The 11,414-nt window shown below is 44.9% G+C and overlaps 1 long non-coding RNA gene across 1 annotated transcript; it reads left to right on the top strand.

Annotated features, from left to right (window-relative positions):
• The first annotated feature begins 679 nt into the window (after nucleotides 1–679).
• Nucleotides 680–6,177, top strand: LOC142908606 (uncharacterized). Its single transcript, XR_012931882.1, has 3 exons — nucleotides 680–3,202; nucleotides 3,695–3,808; nucleotides 4,677–6,177. It is a non-coding gene; the product is annotated as an uncharacterized LOC142908606 (long non-coding RNA).
• Nucleotides 6,178–11,414: the final 5,237 nt, after the last annotated feature.

The following is an 11,414-nucleotide window of genomic DNA, read 5'->3' as shown; positions in this document are numbered from 1 at the left end:
GATAACGCTGTGCAAGGAGGCCCGTCAGACCTGGCGCAGGCTAACGCCGGTGCCGCAGCAACGGTTGAATTGGACGAGTTAATTGCTGAACTTTAAATGGGGCTGACGACGGGTGAGCGCTTTCACACACAAAACGGTTAGTCGCGGAAATAAGAATAACGTAGCACAATACTTAACAATTTCGATTTAAAGCTTTCGTGACTGCAAGGATTCATATTCTTTGGGTCTTTCGGTAAAGTCACCACGTAGAATGAGAATAAAATAATAAAATGATAAAATAAAATAACACAATAAAATATCTCACGACGTTTGGGCCACAACACAAGTGGCCTTCTTCAGGTGAAAGGAACAGACCTGTTCAGGTGAAAGGAACAAACCTGTTCCTTTCACCTGAAGAAGGCCACTTGTGTTGTGGCCGAAACGTCGTGAGAATTTTTTGTGTCATTTTATTTTATTATTTTATTCTCATTCTACATGGTGACTTTACCGAAAGAGCCAAAGAAGACTACTTAACGTGTGACAAAATTCAGTGTTGTTTCATAAAGCGTGCAATGAGCAAAAAGCAAATGAGTGATAATATCACCATTTAAAAAAAAAATTTACGTGGAATAATTGGGGTGTGGCATTTGTGATTTAAACATTATGTAAAAATTATGCTTTTGGCTTGTTTGCAGATGATGACTCGAGGTCTAAGAGTGGTCCCCACAACGTGGAAACTGTAAAAATAAATAAAACAGAGGCTGACGTTGATTCTACTGTAGAGCCGGTTAAAAAGCCAGAGCCAGCCCTTCCAGATTCAACAGTGATGAAAGCCACTGCGGACAGCAGCTCCGATAAAACTGATAAAGTCGACATGAACGATGAGACAAATGCCAATGTGGCAACAGATGTCAACAGAGGACCTTCAGAAAAACCTTTGCAGTTTCTCAAAGCTTGCGATGATGTGCAAAGAAGGGAAGCAGCCGATAGAAACGAGGCTGGAAACGCGCCGCAGGTTTCTGCCGAGCCACCCGTTACTCAGACAAAGAATGGTAATGAAGCGAAAGTCGACTTCCTTGCCAAGGTTCGGGAATCTGCCTTGGCCCAGCAACTTGACCGTAAATCCAAACATGCCCTTTGTGGGTCTTTTACTGGGGCCACCGCAGAAGCGTCTGGTTGTGTCGTGGGTGAACAAGACCCCGGACGTAAAAGGTTACCCGTGGCTTTCCCTGACACGTCCACCAAACCTAATAGTGAGTTAAGCAGGGCAGGAAGGCGTGGTGGAGGAAGTCTAAAGTGCCTGGATAAAATGCCCGTTAAAAACGAAACCTTTCTAAATGCGCACGTGGAGAAAATCCCCATAGTGCATGCCAAATCTGTGGACAAGCAAGTAAAGAGTATACCTGTGGGGCGACAGGATGCATCATCCGAACAGCATACGGAACAACTGGTAACACGCCAACACAAGACGCACGTGGAAGAGTCTGTATTGATCCAGCCAGTGGAAATCCGTCAAGAAATTGCCGGCGCTAGAGAAGAAATAGTTGAGCCAGACAAAGTTTGCAAGGTTATTGCAGAAGCAAGGCTAACTAAAAGTGAAAAAGTATCCAAAATAAATGAAACTTCACAGCCAGTAATGGACCAGTCAAATGAGCCTGGGGCTTCGATGCAAAACAGAATTTTTCACAAGACTCGATCAATTTCAAAAGAGCGACGTGCACCTGAAGTTGAATGTCAAAAGAATTCTGCTGAAACATCTTCTCCAGTTTTTCCTGTCTGTAAGCAGCCTTCAGATCGGTGGAGGTCCACAAATGAAATCACCAGAGATTACCTTCCTAAAGTGGGATTGACCACTTACAGAATTGTTCCTTCCAAGCCAGTCATAAGACCAAAACCTGGAACAGCTGATGTCCCATTCCTTCTACCACCTTATAAAACAGAACCCGGCAAGACTGAAAATGCTACTGCAACCAATGTTACAAAAGAAATCAAAGAAACGTTGAAATACGACTCAACAGCGAAGATCGGTGACATTACAGCCAATCCACAACAGCATACAGCACATCAGTCACCGGTGATTCCTCTACCATTAATTCCCCCACCAGTGATTCCTCCACCATTGATTCCCCCACCAGTGATTCCTCCACCATTAATTCCCCCACCAGTGATTCCTCCACCATTAATTCCCCCACCAGTGATTCCTCCACCATTGATTCCCCCACCAGTGATTCCTCCACAATTAAGTCCTCCACCAGTGATTCCTCCACCATTAATTCCCCCACCAGTGATTCCTCCACCAATGATTCCTCATTTATCAGGGCTCTCAATTGTGGCTCGCCCATTCCAGAGGTCCCATTCCCTCCAGTGTACTACGGAGGCAATATCTCAGCAACACTCTGCCACCGAGCCACTTGCCAGCACTGCCACATCACCACCACTACCACCATCGAGCTCAAAGCAAGATGCATTTTTCCGTCCCGGCAGGAGGGCCTCCAGCATCTACGTGGCATCTGCCATTGCCAAGAGAACAGCCTACAAGGCCATTGATGCTCCGAATGAAACTTACAGTGGCACAACCACAACAAATACAACACCTGTACATGCTTTGCCACCAATTCAGGTAAATTGTGAACAGGATGAGCTCACGATTCCACCACCACCACCACAGTTTTCTACGGAAGAAAATGCCAACATTCCAAATGCTCCAGGTGACCCGGGGAAGGTGATTATTATAACCGAGGCACCACGAGTTCATCAATGGAAGCCAAAACTATTCAGACGGGTCAGTTTCCAAAGCGTCATGTTCAAAGATGACAAACCATCTAGCGTGAGTGTAGCGTCGAGTCATTCAGAGTCTAAGAACGCCGTTTTTCCTGTCAAGTCACCACCTCCGGTGAGTCCTAAACCAAGTAGTGGAAACCCTTTTAATGTAAAATCAGCGTCTAACTCATCTCAAATTCAGTCCGTTCTCAGTTCTCCAAAATCCACGGACGCAAGTCCTTTCCATCAGCCTCTCACAGTTTCAAATACCACTGGAACTGCACTGGAAAGTCCCAGTCTTATTCACGAGCAGAGAAAGCCATCAGGTGAAGACAGCGGTCTGTTTGGACCGATGCTGAAGTTAAAACCTGTGGTGCAAACACCAATTGTGAAGGATAACAATGCACATGGTTCCCTAATGGAAGCGCTTCAGTCTACAGACAACGTGGGCACATTGAGAAAGGTCAGCCTGCTTTGTCTACATCGTCACATTTAAAATATTGTAATAAATATGGAAAATGTTGTGTTTAGCCTAAATTAAATGTGATTCGTTTATTTAAAAAAAAGTATTTGTAGAACCTGCATTGTTAACCATGATTGCACATGTATAATTAAAGTTATCTTAAACATTTTGATTTAAAGCTTTCGTGACTGCAGTAATTCATATTCTTAGCTCTTTCGGTAAAGTCACGTTGAAGGGAAACAATAAAATAATAAAATATATGTGAAACAATAAAATTCTCACGACGTTTCGACCATAACACAAACGGTCGTGTTATGGTCGAAACGTCGTGAGAATTTTTATTGTTTTATATATTTTTTTATTATTCTATTGTTTCCCTTCAACGTGACTTTACCGAAAGAGCTAACAATATTATCTTAAACATTTACCTTGCTAACGTGAAACGTTGTACATTTCCGTAAATGTTCTGGTCGCTGTTCCGTTATATTCTAGGTTTCGGGTGAACATCTGCAGACAATGCTGGCAGCTGTTGACAGTGAGGCAGAGAGAGATGCTCGCATTTCTCCCGCTGTTCCATCAGGCGCAGGAGGGAAACGACTGAGAAAAGTAAGTGGGAATGCAAGTGACAGTTGTGTATTTAATTTTGATTTAAAGCTTTCGTGACTGCAGGGATTCACATTCGTGGTTCTTTCGGTAAAGTCACCACCACGTAGAAGGGAAACAATAATGAATAATAACAATAAAATTCTCACGACGTTTCGACTGCAACACAAGCAATCATCATCAGGTGTGGTTTTCACGTCGTGAGAATTTTATTGTTTTATTTTTTATTATTTTATTGTTTCCCTTCTACGTGACTCGGCCTCAAATGAGTACCCGGTGCGGTGTGTAAACATTAGCACGTGCTAACATCACTTGCTCCAAGAGTCAGTGACAGCTGTACAGGGTGGGGGAGGGTGGGGATATTTGTGTCTCGTGTGTGTGTGTCTCGTCTTTGTGTCTTTGATTTCCCATGCAGTGTATAAACAAAGCAAGTGCCATCCGTTCATTTGCTTTGGCCAAAGTGATTTTTTTAATTAAAAGTTTCTGTAAGATAGGGATGTATGTGCCCGCGTGGGACACTTACCTTCAAAAATCTCAGATTATAGGAAGCCATTCCGCAATGACTAATGAAAAAGTCGGGGATAATCGAGGATAATAGGAAGAATAGGGCCGTGGATAATGGAACTTTTGTGAACCTGACAGCTGTTGCAAATTACACGAATCACGCATATTAGGGCCTATTTGTCTTGCCCCCATTAATACATTAACAAAAACGTCCTTCAACATAATTTTCTTTGAGCTTGAGGATGTACGTTTGCATGGCATTGAACAATGGCGTGATTTGTCTGAACTTGAAGTGTTGTTACCCCAGGTAGCACAAGTCTTGGTGTCTCGTTGACTGCTGTGTTCTACTGTCTTCTGGTTTCCATAGACCCCATCTGCAGCAGCAGCGGCAGCAGCAGAAGACGAAGAACTGGTGTCTCAGCAGTTGAGAGAAGCCGACTCGGGCGACTCAGCCACAGTGTGGCCACGGCTTGCACCTGTGCATTCTCCTCCAGTCCCCATAGCCCCACCACCTCCTGTCATCCTTGTGGGTAACGGGGCCACAGGTACAGAGCGTAGGCCCGAGGATGCACGTCTGGCCATGCTTGATGCCATCCGATCCGGCAGTTGTGCTGGCATGCCTAAGAAGGTGATTGTAACTGAGCCACCACGAGTTCACCAGTGGAAGCCGAAACCATTCAGACCAGTCAGTTTCCCAAGCGTCTTGTTCAAAGATGACGAGCCATCTAGCGTGAGTGTGGCGTCGAGTCATTCAGAGACTAAGAACGCCGTTTTTCCTGTCAAGTCACCATCTCCGGTGAGTCCTAAACCAAGTAGTGGAAACCCTTTTAATGTAAAATCAGCGTCTAACTCGTCTCAAATTCAGTCCGTTCTCAGTTCTCCAAAATCCGCGGGCGCAAGTCCTTTCCATCAGCCTCCCACAGTTTGAAATACCACTGGAACTGCACCGGGAAGTCCCAGTCTCATTCACGAGCAGAGGAAACCATCAGGTGAAGACAGCGGTCCGTTTGGACCGATGCTGAAGTCAAAACCTGTGGTGCAAAAACCAAAGTTTATTGTGACGGACGTGAAAAAGGAATAGCCTATTTCCACTGCGGGGCTTAGGGCGTGCCAGGCGTCAAATATTTTTCGACGTGAACCCCACCGTTCGAGAGGCAAATCCCTCGCGTATATAAAAGAAAGCTAAGAAAGAATGGAAGATGTTTCTATTTAAAGCTTTCGTGACTGCAAGGATTCATCTTCTTTGGTTCTTTCGGTAAAGTCACCACCACGTAGAATGAGAATAAAATAATAAATTAACAAAATAAAATAACAATGAAATTCTCACGACGTTTCGGCCACAACACAAGTGGCCTTCTTCAGGTGAAAGGAACAGACCTGTCGGGACGACAGAGCTTCAACGAACGTTGTTAAGATTCGAGGCGTCTTTTAAGCTGGTTTAGAGAAGAGAGGCACCTTGACAAAGGGGTTTACATATCAATGCTAAATTCTCCTGTTTGATATGTAAACCCCTTTGTCAAGGTGCCTCACTTCTCCCAACCAGCTAAAAAGTCGCTACGAATTTTAACAACGTTCATTGAAGCTCTGTAGTCCCGACGGGTCTGTTCCTTTCACCTGAAGACGGCCGCTTGCGTTGTGGCCGAAACGTCGTGAGAATTTTATCGTGTTATTTTATTATTTTATTATTCTCATTCTACGTGGTGGTGACTTTCCCGAAAGAACCAAAGAAAATGGAAGATGTGTCCATTACGTTATACTGTACTCATGTGTTCAATAGAAAATGTTGGGAGCGTTTGTCCCTTTTTACATTTTGGAGGTTTAACGATGCGTTTCGTGTTGATATACGAATAAACACTTGATGCAGCCTGTTTCGTTTTATGCCCTGTGTGTCGGTGCATACATACAGAAACCAGCACGTATGAGTGCTGTGCTGTATACCCATTGCAGAGTATCTGCATTAAGCGACAAAGAGTTGCATGTTCATACTGTTGAACATATACGGTAATGCAGATATTGGGGATGTTTATTTTTCTGTGCATCCGTTTGTAAATGTTAGGTAACCGGCACACAAGAGCGTGAGCAGTTCTACAGGTTTATTGTATTTACCACTGAATTCTACAGTAGTATTGCATTTACCACTGAATTCTACAGTTGTATTGCATTTACTACTGAATTCTACAGTAGTATTGCATTTACCACTGAATTCTACAGTAGTATTGCATTTACCACTGAATTCTACATTAGTATTGCATTTACCACTGAATTCTACAGTATTATTGCATTTACCACTGAATTCTACAGTATTATTGCATTTACCACTGAATTCTACAGTAGTATTGCATTTACCACTGAATTCTACAGTAGTATTGCATTTGTAGTGGGTTCGAATTAGGTGCACACACGACTCCTTGGGAGGCAACGCTGATTTATTAGAACGGTAAGTAATATAACACTGCACATAAGGTGGTGACCACCGACCTACTCTAGCTAACACATACTTCTCAAATACTCTAGCGTGACCAAGCCAGGTGGGCTACTGCCAGGTCCGCTGACTGGAGGCTTGACTCTTCTTGGCGTCTTCACGATGCATCTTCGTTCTTGATTAGGGCAGCCTCGAACCTCGTGAGGAGGCTGCTTATATGGGCCTCGGCGTGCCCGGGCCCCGCCCCAGCCACGCCTCCCTTCGAGAACCCTCTCGAAGCCCCCCTGGTGTCCACGTGCCCTCCGAGGTGCCCCCTAGGCCCCCAGCCCTCACTGGGGTCCAGTCACGTGTCCAGCCGGGGTCACAGAGAGTGCCACAGCCTCACACCACCCTCGTGGCCTCCCGAGCCCAGAACCGGCCCTGACGTCATTCCCGCCTCCAGCCGGGATGACGTCATGCATGTGTGCAGACCCGCGAGGTCATGACGCTCCCCCGCATAGTGACGTCACGCTTGTGCGTGTGTACACAGTAGTGATGCTACCATCACTACATCACCCTCCCCCATGTAAAAAAAACAGCTGTCTCGGCTGTGACAATACAGAAAAAAAACAGTGTGCCTCCAACAACAACGTCAACAAACAACCGGCGACCGACAATAATCACCCCGAGAAACATGTACACACACCGAGAGGGGGGGAAGGGAAGAATGTATGGAATGAGGGGTACCAACAACAACCACATGTACACCAAAAGAACTGGTCAACCCACTTATCCCTCAGCACAGCCCATCCGTGTGAATTTGTACGCATGCACCGACATATGAATGTGGCTGCTTGACAACGGTGTAGGCAATCAACAAGGTGTGAGAGTCATGGACAGCGGCCAGTCTTCAAACGAATTCGCGTGGCCGAGCCTCCAGGGGAGGCGAGCACGCTCTCCCTGGAGGTCCTGGGGGAACTTGAAAAAGGCCCAAAAAGGGCACGGCCCCTCCCCAGGAGTTGGGCAACAGGATGAGCAGGAGTGACGTACGGGCGCTCCACTCTCCCCTTCAAGTCCACATCCGGTCAGCACAACCGGCGACTCCAAGGGCGGCAGGTGCAGGAATCCTGTGACAAAAAGAAACCACCTCCTGAGGCACACTACCACAAGCCCACGCCTCAGCTCATCGGACACGACAGCCACCCGGCCCAGGGAAGTGGAGATGATCGTATTCCGCCCGGCGGAAGAAATAAAAACAAAAATACATAGATTCCGACGCGTTGGATGCACAACCAACACCGGTAAATCAAACCAAAACCACACAACCACCCCATAGATGGCAGGGTCTCACACCGCCCTGTTACCGTTCCACCCCACAGGTGGCAATAGGGCGAAGACCGAAAGTCTAACACCCACCTACAAACACCACTTAACATTCCGGACGTCTCCCTAAGTCCCAGGTCAAGAAGTCACACTTCAGGGTCGACCCATGTACTGGCTCAAGGAAGTCACTCTTCAAGGTCGAGCCTGTATGCTGCAACCAAAGGTACAACCGTTGGATGTTGTACAACATCCCGGGTCAAGGAAGTCATGCTTCCAGGTTGACCCATGTACTGGGCAAAGAAGTCGCACTTCAGCGTTGCCTCAGTATCTACATTTTTTGTAAAAAAATGTTAAATCGACGTGACAAAAAAATGCCTGCTCTTGCCCAGAAATGGTTCACACAAATACCCATGCACGTACAAAATGGCGGCCGCATGCACGATCCGCATCCCCTGCGGTTTCCCGCGCTCACACAAAATGGCGGCCCCACGCGCGTTTTCCGCGCTCGCACAACTCAGAAGCCCTCCCTTGAAGGCCAACCCAGACATCTCATGCCACTCGGTAGCACCCCCCGCCTTTTCGACGCGCACGTGTCGGCCGTATCGGGGGAATTATAACCCAGTCTCTCTCCAAGACTCGCATCGCAGCATATAGCTGTTGCAACCGAGCTGAGAAGACACAAGAACACCTCTCTCCAGGACTCGCATTGCAGCAATCAGCTGTCCCAACCGGGTTGAGAGGACACACCAACCCCTCTCTCCAAGCCTCGCATTGCAGCATTTAGCTGTACCAACCGAGCTGAGAGAGCAACTCACCACAAGCTCCCTGAGCCTCTGGCTCACTGTCTCAGACGCGCCTCGGAGTGTCTCGATCTCCGGGCCGCCAGGTCAAGCCGTCAGCCACAGCATGACGGGACCACACTCGTGTCAACACGCAACAATGACAGGGGCATTCTGGTCAGGATCTTTGGCCCAAATTAGCCACAGCCAGCAGCACAATCCAAATCACTGGCACCATATGTCACCATCACAATTTAACGATCCGTACCAAGGATCACAACAATGTACGTCACAACCCGTATCAGTGCAGAGAGACAGTCTATGCAGTACATACAGTCCACACATCGCGATCTCGAGAAAAATCCCATACAATCAACACTTCGTTAACAAATGTGGCACAAGCTATATATTAACAATCACGAACAAAGCTCCATACAAAGCATACATTGTTAACCATAATAACGTTTTTTTGGTTAGATCGCGTTTATTTATAAATGTGTCGTAACCCTCCACCACCTGACACGGCCAATCAGCAAAAAAAAAAGTGTCACGTTGACAAAAACAAATAATTCACTACTTTAGCCCACCGGTGTGTTGAAGAGTGAATCCACATTTACAGTTTGAGTATGACGTTTCGCTGGTAAATACATCCAGCATCATCGGGCAATTCGCCAGAATGGTAAAGCCCTCGCTTGCTCCCGGTTTTATATAGAGCAGCAGGGTGACGTCATCACTTAACTCATATCAGGTGCAGTGATTAGAGGCGGAGGGGGGGGGTATTGTAATTATATAATCGATTAGTAATCAGTCATTGGTTATGATTAGTAATGAGTTGTAGATTAGTAATTCTTTAAATCAAAATGTAATGTGTATTATTTAATAATACGCTTCCAGGCCGCAATAAGCCGGTAGCTGTCAGAGCGATTAAAGTTATTCTTGTTCCTCTCAATTTCAATGGATTCTCTAATTAGTCTTTGCCAGTAATAATTAGTTTTACACACCACTGCAACATTGTCAAAATCAATTGAGTGTCCTTGTTGACAAGCATGTTCTGCCACTGCCGACAGTTGTGTTTGAGATAATTTTATATTTCTCTGATGTTCTTTTAGTCTTTCACTGATGTTACGTCCCGTCTGCCCAATGTAGCAGCTGCCACATGAACAATTAATCCGATATACACCTTCTGTTGATAGTTTAGGTAATGCGTCTTTAGTGCAAGATACTAGTTTTTGAATTTTGTGTACTGTACCAAATCTTACTGTAATGTTTTGCTTTTGCAAAACACGGGCTAATTTGTCAGTTACTCCTGAGATATATGGAATTTTTATTGTTTTAACAATCTGGTCACTTTCAGCAGTATTGCTTTGTGATCGTGATTTGGCATTCAGTGCTCTGTTAATTTGAGCATTATTGTAGCCATTCTGTCGTAGTGCGTCTTTAACGTGTTTAATCTCTCTCACTAGACTCTCACCATCTGACACTGTTTTAGCCCGATGTATGAGCGGCTTGATAAGAGAGGATTTCTGAGCTGGATGATGATGTAATTCTGCATTCAGATAGGCATCAGTGTGCGTTTGCTTTCTGTAAACGCTGTGTTATTTTACCGTTTAGGCCATGTCCAAGCAAAATATCTAGGAATGGGAGTGTGTTATTCACCTCCATTTCCATGGTGAACTGGATGGCCGTGTTTTGTGCATTGAGATGATTTAGAAAATCATTAAGTGTATCTTTACCATGTGGCCAGACAACCAAAGTGTCATCCACATATATAAACCAAAGGATGGTTTTAATGTGCTCGAGGCAAGTGCTCTTATTTCAAAGTTTTCCATGTACAAATTTGCTATAGCAGGGGATAAAGGAGAACCCATTGCTGCTCCTTCCTTTTGTTTAAAGAAATCCCCTCTCTATAAGAAGAAAGTGTATTTAAACAATGGCCAGCAAGTTTCGGAATATATTTTGGTAAACCGGTATTCTTTACTAGTGTATCAAGTAATTTAAGCGATTCGTCCACTGGAACCTTAGTGAATAGAGAAATCACATCAAAACTTACCAGAATATCATCAGGAGTAAGTTTAATATCTTTAATCACATTCACAAGATGTTCTGAATTTTTTATGAATGAAGATGTCTTACCGATGTAGGGATGTATTTGTTTGGTTACATATTTTGCTAATTGATATGTGGCAGAGCCAATTGTACTGACTATGGGTCGTAATGGGATGCCGATTTTATGAATCTTTGGTAGCCCATAGAGTCTAGGTCTAGCAAAGTTCCAAAAGTAAATATTAGCTCTAACGAGGCAAAAGCCTTAAGAGAGCTGCGTGTAAATAAGGATATCCAAATCCTAGCAGCTGATAAAGGCCGCACTACTGTAGTGATGTCACGAGCCGATTATGATAATAAAATTATAAATTTACTAGAGGAAAGTACCTACATTAAAATTAAACGAGATCCAACTAATACTTTAGAACGTAAGACCACTGCAATAATTGCAAATTCATTAATCCCTAAAAATGAGCAATACCTAATTAAGCCAAGGGCCTCAAAACCACCTAGACACTATGGGCTACCAAATTTGTACATGGAAAACTTTGAAATAAGA

Source organism: Petromyzon marinus, unplaced genomic scaffold (genome assembly GCF_048934315.1).
Source record: "Petromyzon marinus isolate PM22_M1 ecotype Great Lakes invasive population unplaced genomic scaffold, UKy_Petmar_22M1.pri1.0 PM_G_Scaffold_10, whole genome shotgun sequence".
In the NCBI taxonomy this organism is placed as follows: domain Eukaryota; kingdom Metazoa; phylum Chordata; class Hyperoartia; order Petromyzontiformes; family Petromyzontidae; genus Petromyzon; species Petromyzon marinus.
This window is presented reverse-complemented; position numbering and strand designations above follow the sequence as displayed.